Raw genomic sequence first — 9,903 nt, 5'->3', positions numbered from 1 at the left:
CACCTGCTGCCATTGGCCTTTGAGGGCTTGTGAGAGGGTGGGGAAACAATCTGGTGAACAGCTGCTACTCATTACTCACTGCCTGCCTGTCCTCAACAGCACTTGTCCTTTTTCCAGAAAGATCAAAACCAAGGGCTTCGTCCAGCTAAAGCGATTCATTACAAGGGACATCAACACGGTATTTACATTGCAGTCGGGAGAAGCTGTATAAAATGGGGTTGGATATACATGAGATGCCCATTAGAGGTCGTCAGTTACTCGTTTCTGGATGGAAATGAGAAAGAATGATTTACCACCAGAGCGAAAAAAAATCTATGACGACAAAGCGAAACCCCACCTTATTCGTGTGGCTGATTTAACCCAATCCGAACTCTCTACACTTCCTTTTCCTATGCACTGCCCTGACTCGGATCAAGGCGAGAGGAGGATTTCTCTCCTTTTCTCTTTCTTTCGTGCACACACAAAAGTTTTGGAGTTTAGGAAAGTTAAAGGAATCACAACTTAGAAGCGGGAAGCCGAGTTTTGGGGCGCATGTTGCGATGTAGCGGCCGGAGGAGGTTAGAACAGCCACCAGCGACACTCCGCCCCAGAATAAAAAGCACTCCACTGCCGAGGACGTGAACGGCTCTGAAGAAGATGCTGAGAGCCGTGTGCCGATCATGAAGGCCAGTGACTTTGACACATCGTAACATCCCGTGTGTGTATTTTAAATAAAACGCTGCACATCTTAATAAGGTAAGGAAATACCACCCCTCCCCCAGTCCCATCTGATAATCTTGTGGTCTGAACATTAGAAAGTTCAGACAACGGCATAGATACGTCTGGTACGGATTTCAAAACTAGTTTTGCCCCACTGTCGCTGTAGTTAATGAATTTATTATTTATCTATTTAATCCTTGAACTTCACATGAGCAGGAAATTTCATTACACTCTGGTGAAAATGACAATCGAGTAAGCTGAATGAGTTGGAGAGATTGCTGTATATGTGTGTCGGTGGGTACTTGGGGGCAGTCACCTTACACGGAGTCGAGATACAAGTGGTATTATTTTGTTACGAGTATAACATGGTTGGAGAATTGGTAGGAAAGATAAAGAGGTCTGCGTGATGTTCCTTCACCTCCTTTTGTTTCTTATGAACAAGGGTGTTGCCCATCCCCCACCTCCCTTCCCCTCATCAGTGAGGATGTGACAAGTCGCCCAGCAAATAGGGCGAAACAGCTCCCCGGTGTGCTAGGAGTGTCAGGCACTAGCTGGGAGTCTATTGGCAGGAGAACGAAAAATGAGATGGGAATTTTGTTCTAAGCGGCATTGTAGTGTGTCAAATGACAGAGCATTGCTCTCGAATTAATCGCTTTCAGAAGGGAATTGATAAATACTTGACGCAAACACGTCAAGTTTTAAATAAATACTTGAGGTAATTTTGTTATCGGAATGAATAGGAGAGTTTGATCTCTCTCAAAAAGCCATAACATGCTCAGTATTATTCTACATTGGGTCAGTCTATGGAGATACCATGCAATCTAAATTGTAACAGCTGTATATACCATTGCTTTCTTTGGAAACCAAAAAGAAGCAATTTGCACTAGTCGCGTAAGTTTCCTGTTTGATCTTTCATTCTTTGATACGAACGTAAGCAGACGGTTTTTAAAAAGCAATGGTCAGAATTCCCTTAGGACATGAGTTTTTTTAGGTGTGATTCAGATCCTAGAACTTGGCTTCTCCACAGTAACCCTAGACTTAGCCTTGGTGGTATGCCTATCTGCACTGCAGTGAGCTCCCAATGGATTGTGTGGGCAGTTTTGGAACCCTGGAAGTTACAGAGGCGCTTTGAAAGAACTCTTGAGCTAACTCAACTCTTGCTTTGCATTTTTTCCCTTACTTAGTGAGCTTCCTCTCTAATCTGCTTTACCTGGCCCTTCTGATCGTGCATTCCACCTGACACCAAATTTTAATGTCATTTTGCTGATTATATTAAATATACACCTTTTGTTTTTCTTGTAGTCATATTTAACCGTTTTCCAGTGATTCTGAGTTAATGCCTTGTGATAGTGTGCTAAGTAATTTTCTGGGGGTCTGTGTTGCAGTCACTGGAACTCTCTTGGGTTTGAAGGTTCAAGTCCAGTGTTGGTATACAATCCAGGCTGATCTCCAGTACAGCAGCGAGGAAATGTTTTGGTGACAATCTTTCAGGTGAGACACTAATCCAAGGCCCCATCTACCCTCCCTTGTGGATGCACTCTATCTCATGGTCCCAGAAGTAAGAGTGCCAGTGACTAAGTGCCACAGGGAGGCTTGGAAATGGATGTAAAAGCAATGCAGTAGCTTGTCTTGGGCACCATGTCAAACCTTATTCCTCAGCTGGTGGATCATGGAAGCAGCACTCTGATTAGGGCCCATCTGGGGGAACATCGCATTCAGACCTGGTCATCTCATTATAGGAAGGATGTCAGAGGCTTTACATAGGCTGCAGGAGAGTTTGACCAGCACCATTCCTGGATTAGATAGCATGCATGATGAGGAGAGGCTGGCAAACCTGTGTTGATTTCTCTGGGATGGCAGAGGCTGAGGAGAGACTGATAGAAACTTATAAAATTATGGGAGGCAGAGACAGGGCACCCAGCCACTATGCTTTTCTCCTTTGAACATTCACCTTCTCACCTTAAATGCCTGCCCTGAGATGTGCAGAGCATTTTGTGTTTGTAGAGTGATGGCTGCCAGGTATGGTGGTGGAGGCAGATATAATTCAAGATCGTTTTGTTATTTCTAGTATGCAAGTGTAAAAGAGAACAAAATAATTGTTACTCTGTATCCAATGCCGCACAATAAAGTAAAGAACACAATAAACATATGTACATAAGGTACAGTAGCTTATACATTGTATGACCATAAATTGACAATACATACAGGAGTGTCTGTACATAAGGTGACTGACAGGAAATGATACAGCAGTGTTAATTGGGTGTGTGGAGGTGTGGGTTAGTAGGTGGAGATGTTGATCAGCCTTGCTGCTTGGGGAAAGTAACTGTTTTTGAAGCAGGTGGTCCTGGCTTGGATGTCACATAGCCTCTTCCCTGATGGGAGTGGGACAAACAGTCTGTGAGCAAGGTGGGTGGGATCCTTCGTGATGTGGCCCTTTTCCGGCACCTTTCTGCATATAAGTGCTTGATGGGGGTAAGCTGGTGCCAGTGATGCATTGGGCAGTTTTTGACTACCTGTGGTAGAGCATTCTTGTTTGCTGTAGTGCGCTTTCAGTACCATGCAGCTTATTGGGATGCTCTCTACTGTAGAATGTTGCAAGTATAGATGTGTCTAGTCCTGCTCTCCTCAGCTTTCTCACAAAGTATAGGAGCTGGTGAACTTTCCTGATAGTGTGGAATGCATTCTGGGATCATGAGAGGTTGTGCGAGATGTGCACTCCTAGGATTTTGAAACTGCTCAGTTTCTACTGCCGTGCCACTGATGTAAAGAGGGGTGTGAGTTCTCCTGAAGTCGATAACCATCCCTTTGTCTTGTTGACAGTGAGGAAACGATTACTTGCCTGGCACCAGGCCTCAAGTTCTTCAACCTCCTCTCTGTAGACTGTCTCATCATTACTGGCAAAGACTGTTGTGTCAGTGGCGAACTTGACCATGTGATTACACGGGTGTTTGGCCATGCAGTCATATGTAAGCAGGGTATGATAGAAGCATTTAAAAGGTTCTTGGACATGTATGTGGGTATGCAGGGAATGGATGAATATGGAGCATGTGCAGGCAGAAGGGATAAGTTTAATAAGGTGTCATTAGCTAAGTGTGAGCCGAAGCGCCTGTCCCTCTCCTGTATTGTCCTAAGTAAAAGAAAAAGTTAAAACTAAAATTTTAGGATGTATATTTGGATAAAGGTCACGGCAGTTGCCTTTGGTCATGGCTCATAGGAAAACACAATGCCTCAGTTTAGGAAGTTAATTCTTTGGCTCAGTATCTCTATGACTCCTAATCTTAAACTGAGCTGTGCAACACAGCCTTTGGTACCAATTTCACCTTACTTTGGTCATTGTTAAAAATGCCACAACAGGAATTGCCTTTGTGAAATATCATCACATTTGGTGTGTGCTTTTGGAACATTTTTCTGCTGTAAGAGTTCCAAGCAATTAACTAGCCCATTGTGCCTCAGCCAACTACTTGGAAGAGCCCTCCAGTTGGTCCCACTCTGTTCCTTTCTCACAGCCATGGAAGTTTTCCACCATACAAATGTTTGTACTCAATTTCCTTTTGAAAGTTGCTGCTGGGTCTGCTTACACAATCCTGACCGCAACAACGTGCTGTTTCTTTTGTAAAAGAACCATCCTTTTTCACTGGTTTAGGTGCCCTCTGGTTATTGACCATTTTGACACAGATTAAGTTCTTCTTAAGTGGTCTCAAAGTAGCTTGCCTTTATATTTCATCTTTTCTCTACTTATGGTTTCTTTTAGTTGCCTTCCGTTATTTTTCTAAAAGCTTCCCAATCCTCTACCTTCCCAGTAATTTTTGCGATATTGTATGCCTCTCTTGCTTTTTTGCTGTCTTGCTGTCTTTGACTTTCTTTGTCAGTCATGGTTGCCTCATTTTCCCTTTAGAATACTTATTCACCTTTGGGACATATCTATACAGTGCCTTCCAAATTGCCCCCAGAAACTTCAGCCATTGCTGCTCTGCTGTCATCCCTGATAGTTCTGCTTCCAATCAACTTTGGCCAGCTCCTCTCTTGTGCTTCTATAATTCCCTTTACTCCATTGTAATATAGGTACATCTGACACTAGCTTCTCCCCCTCAAACTGCAGGGTGAGTTCTATCATCTTATGATTACTACCTCATAAGAGTTTCTTTGTCTAATCAAATCTCGTTCTTTATACAACACCCAATCCAGAATTGCTTTTCCCTGAGTGGGCCAAAGAAAAAGCTGATCTAAAAGGCTGTCTAAATTTACCCGCATACTGAAACCCCACTTCACTATCATAAAGTTGCCCTTTTTACAGGCCTTTTCTATCTCCCATTGTAATTTGTATCCTACATCCAGGCTACTGTTTGGGGGTCTGCATACAACTCCCATTGGGTTCTCTTTAGTCTTGCAGTTTCTTAAATCTACCCACAAGGATACTATAGGATCTTCAGATCCTATGTCACTTTTTTTTCTAAGAATTTGATTTCATTTTTACCAACAGAGCCAACCCAACCCCTCTGACTCCCTGTGTGTCCTTTTGATATGAGGTGTATCCTTGAACATTATGCTCCCAACTATCATCTTCTTTCAGCCTCGACTCAGTATGCCCACAGCATCGTACCTGCCAGTCTCTAACTGTGTTAGAGCTGTCTTCTCTCTTCTTCCCCTCCCCATCAGGCAGAAGACACCGCAGCACATACCACTGGGCCCAAGGATAACTTGTATCCCACTTGACTGGATCTCTCATATGCTTTTGTCTATCTGTGCTGAATTTTAACTGCATTTTGTTTTCTTTTTGCCTCCTTGATGTAATTATTTAAGGCATGATCTGTCTGGAAGAGTGCAGAAAAAAGACTTTTATATGTGTCTCAGTATATGCGACAAGAATACTAATATCAATATCCCCATTGCGACACTGGCCTCCCCATCAGTGATGTTTCCTTCATCCTTCAGCCCTTTCTCTGTTAACTTGCTTTCTCTGTTTTCCAGTTCTAGTAAAGGGGCTTGACCCAAACCTTAATTGTTTATCCCCTTCACAGATGAAGCCTGTTAGCTTTGTGTTCACAAATTCAAAGCCGCATTACATTGTGGTGTAGCGTTTTGGATGTCTTGAAGTTGTGAACTTCTTTTTTCTTGGATGTCTGCACATTTATCTGCGCTGGTGAATTTTAGTTCTCTTTTTAAGGACACAAACAAAATGCTCTAGAGACATTGCATATGTTGGATTTTTCTCTGCTTTTTAGTAAGAAAAGAGCTTATCACAGTCTTATCACTCATTGTCAGGATTGAAAGATGAGTACATGTAGTTGTATGCTGTATCGATTGGACAATTGCATTATTCTATTGCATTGGAAATTTTATTGAATCATCTCATCAGAAATCAAACTCAGAAAAGTTTTGAGATGAAATTTAGAGTCTCTGACATCTACAATATAGAAACAGGCCCTTCAGTGCACTGAATCCATGCGAGATATCGTTCCCCATTTACACCAGTCCAGGTTTTTCTCCTCACATTTCCATCAACTGCCCCCTAAATTCTACCACTTTAGATTGCAAGCAAGGGGAAAATTACAAGAACTGATTTAAGCTACTAATCCTGACCCGGATCTGGGCTGTACCCTCCAAATATCCGGACCTGCCTCTAGGTTTTTTTGCACTACCTTACTTTCCATTTTTCTATTTTCTATTTATGATTTATAATTTAAATTTTTAATATTTATTATCGATTTGTAATCCAGGGAGCGGGTAGCGCAGAATCAAGTATCGCTGTGATGATTGTACGTTCTAGTATCAATTGTTTGGCGACAATAAAGTATAAAGTATAACTCGTTCGTTTTTCTGACGTGGGACAAAACCAGAGCACCCAGAGGAAACCTACCCTGTCAAAGAACAACCTCCAAACAGACAGCACTCACACTCATGGGGAGGAGGTACAGGAGCCTGAAGACCCACACCAAACGTTCTAAGAACAGCTTATTCCCCTCTGCCATCGTTTATGAATAATCCATAAATCCATGAATTCTGCCTTGTTATTCATCTTTTGCACTTTTATTTCTGTAACTGACCATTTAAGGCTTGCACTGTACTGCTGCTGCAAAACAACACCTTTCACATCACACATCAGGGATATAAACCTGATTCTGAATCCGAATTGAGGGCAGGAATGACGTTTGATCACTGGAGCTGTGAGGTCCCTGTCCAGTCCCAAGGTACTAAACCTACTGCAGAGGTAGCAGAGATGAACAATTGGGGCTTGACAGAGAGCCAAGAAAAGCTGGTATTGTTCTTCTGGGAAAACCAAGGATGAGGGAACAAGTTTGGTAATTAGAGGACACAGATTTCAGATATTTGTCATTAAGTTAATTGGGTCTCTTGAGAAAACAACACTGAGTAGAGGGCTTTAAAATTGTAGAAGGTCTTGACACAGAATGCAAGGAAGTATCCTACTAGCATCTATCACTATAAGACAGTCACCTAGAAGTCCAGTCGAGAACTTGGGTGAAACCTTGTTACCTACAGAGCACTGAGAATGTGGAATTCATTGCGAGAGATTGAGAGAATTGTAAAAGCGCTTTCAAGGAGTGGCAGTAGAGTTGGGGGGTAGAAAGAGAGGATTATGCAAATAGGGTGGGAAAGACTGGAGAATTCAAGGGGAGCCTCAAAGCCAAACTGGGCCGATTGTGCTGATAGGCCTGAGTCTGTGGTGTATAACTGATGTAATCTTATGCAAACTACAGGAAGAGGAGGAGAGGAATTGACTAATGCGCTGAAAGGACAGCAAAGGCAGATTCATTGGGAACATTCCAAAGGGAATTAGGTACACTTGCAGTGACATGTAGAAGGAACGGTGGGGGGGGGGGGGGGCAGGGTACGGGACTAATGTGATAACTCCTTCAAAAAAAAAACCCAGTCTGGCATGGTGAAGTGAGGAACCACCTGTGACCTTTGACTGCAAGGGCTAATTGTTTCTGTTGGTGTCACTGGTTTTAGTACATTTCTATCTGTTGTTTTGTGCGCTTGGAATCGGACATTTGAACTTCTGAGATGTGTTTTGAGGTTGCACAAAGCAATATGATTAAGTATCAACAATTGGTGATTGCTTTATTATTGTCACGTACACTGAGGTACAGTGAAATGCTTTGTTTTTTGTGCCATCAATATAGACCATTCCTAAATCTGTACATTGAGGAGGCACAAAGGGAAAGGCAATAACAGCCTGCAGAGTATACTGTTACAGTTACAGAGAAAGGATAGTTTCGGTAGAGAAATAAGGTGCAAAGGCCATGCTGAGCAAGATTAAGGGATTGAAAGTTCATCTTTATCACAAAAGATGTCTATTCAAGAGTCAGAATCGGGTTCAATGTCATTGGCATATGTCGTGAAATTTGTTTTGCCGCAGCAGTACAGTACAATGCATAAAAATTACAAATTTCAATAAGGTATATATTTGTTGATCTTTTATCAACCCTGTGCAGTGGTCCCCTCCATAACAGGCAGTGATGGAACCAGTTAGAATGCTTTCCACGGTACATCCGCAGAAATTTGCGAGTGTTGTTGGTGACATACCAGTTCTCCTCAAACTCCTAATGAAATATAGCTGCTGCCATACTTTTTTTGTAATTGCATCAGTATGATGGGCCCAGAACAGATCTTCAGAGATGTTGAGACCTGGGAACTTGAAACTACTCACCCTTTCCACTGCTGATCCCTCATTGAAGACTGGTGTGCGTTTCCTTAACTTCCCCTTCCTGAAGTCCACAATCAATTCCTCGGTCTTACTGACGCTGAGTGCAAAGTTGTTGTTGCAGCACCACCCAATGAGCTGATCTGTCTCACTCCTCTCCACTTCTTCATCACCATCGGAAATTCTGCCAACAATGGTTGTCTCATCGGTAAATTTATAGATGTTGTTTGATCTGTGCTTAGCCGCACAGTCATGGGGGTGGAGTGCGAGAGAGTAGAGCAGTGGGCTAAGCACGCATCCTTGAGTAGCATCAGTGTTTGTTGTCAGCGAGGAAAAAAATATTATTTCTGATCTGTATTGATTGTGGCCTCCCAATGAGGAAGTCAAAGATCCAGTTGTAGATAACGGTATAGAGGCCCGTGATTGGGAGCTGATTCATTAGAACTGAGGGTATGATGGTATTGAATGCTGAACTGTAATCAATAAACAGCAGCCTGACGTAAGTATTGCTATTATCCAGGTGATCCAAGGCGAAGTGGAGAGCCAGTGAGGTAGCCACTGCAGACTTATTGTGGCAATAGGCAAATTGCAGCGGGTCCAGATCCTTTCTTCAGCATGAGTGGATTCTGGCCATGATACACCCCTTGAAAGCACTTCACTGTAGATGAGAGTGCAAGTGGGCAATAGTTATTGAGGCAGTTCACCCTGCTCTCCTTGGGCATTTGTCCAATTGTCATCCTTTTTGAAGCAGCTGAGAATCTTCAAATGCAGCAGTGAGAGATTGAAGATGTCCTTGACTCTCCCACCAGTTGGTTGGCACAGGTTTACAGTGCCCTACCAGGTACGGCATCAGCGTCTGATGCCTTGTGAACGTTCACCCTCTTGAAAGATGTTCTGATGTCAGCCTACAAGTCAGAGATCACAGGGTCACCAGATGTTGCAGGGATTTGCACAGGTGTCGTTTTATTGTCCATTTCATAATGCGCATAAAAGGCATTGAGCTCATCTGGGAGTGAAGCATCACAACCATTCAGGATGTTATGTTTCACCTTGCAGGAAGTAATGGCCTGCAAACCCTGCCGGCGCTGACGTGCATCCAATTCCTTCTCCAAGTTCAATCAGAATTGTGTTTTTCTCCGCTTTTAAAATGGGTTTCTGTAGATCGGTAGGCCGTATCTGGACGAATTATATAGTTCTGGTTCACTGGTCTTGAATGCCACTCGAGACTACGAATCTCCTGGTTCATCCACGGCTTTTGCTTTGGGTATGTCTGGTGTGCTCTTGAAGGCACACACTCATCCACACAGGTCTTGATGGTGTTGTTGACAACTGTGGCAAATTCATTTAGATTCCAAGATGAATTCCTTAATATTATCCAGTCCACTGACTCAAAGTGCTCTGCCACCTCTCTTGACTATATCTTCTGGGTCCTCATCACTAGTGCTTAGTGCTGCAGCCTTTAGTCTCTGCCTGTGTACTGGGAGTAGAAGAACAGCCAGGTGATCAGATTTTCCGAAGTGCGGGTGTGGGATGGCACAGTA

At 43.1% G+C, this 9,903-nt stretch overlaps 1 protein-coding gene across 1 annotated transcript in view; it reads left to right on the top strand.

The window, feature by feature from the left end:
* The first annotated feature begins 369 nt into the window (after positions 1 to 369).
* The window catches only part of cemip2 (cell migration inducing hyaluronidase 2), a 112,456-nt gene continuing 102,922 nt past the window's right edge, over positions 370 to 9,903 (top strand). The window contains 2 exon segments of the mRNA XM_072258109.1: positions 370 to 735; positions 2,085 to 2,190. The gene's annotated coding sequence lies outside the window, so the exon portion shown is untranslated.

The sequence above is a fragment of the Mobula birostris genome, chromosome 5, assembly GCF_030028105.1.
Source record: "Mobula birostris isolate sMobBir1 chromosome 5, sMobBir1.hap1, whole genome shotgun sequence".
In the NCBI taxonomy this organism is placed as follows: Eukaryota; Metazoa; Chordata; class Chondrichthyes; order Myliobatiformes; family Myliobatidae; genus Mobula; species Mobula birostris.
This window is presented reverse-complemented; position numbering and strand designations above follow the sequence as displayed.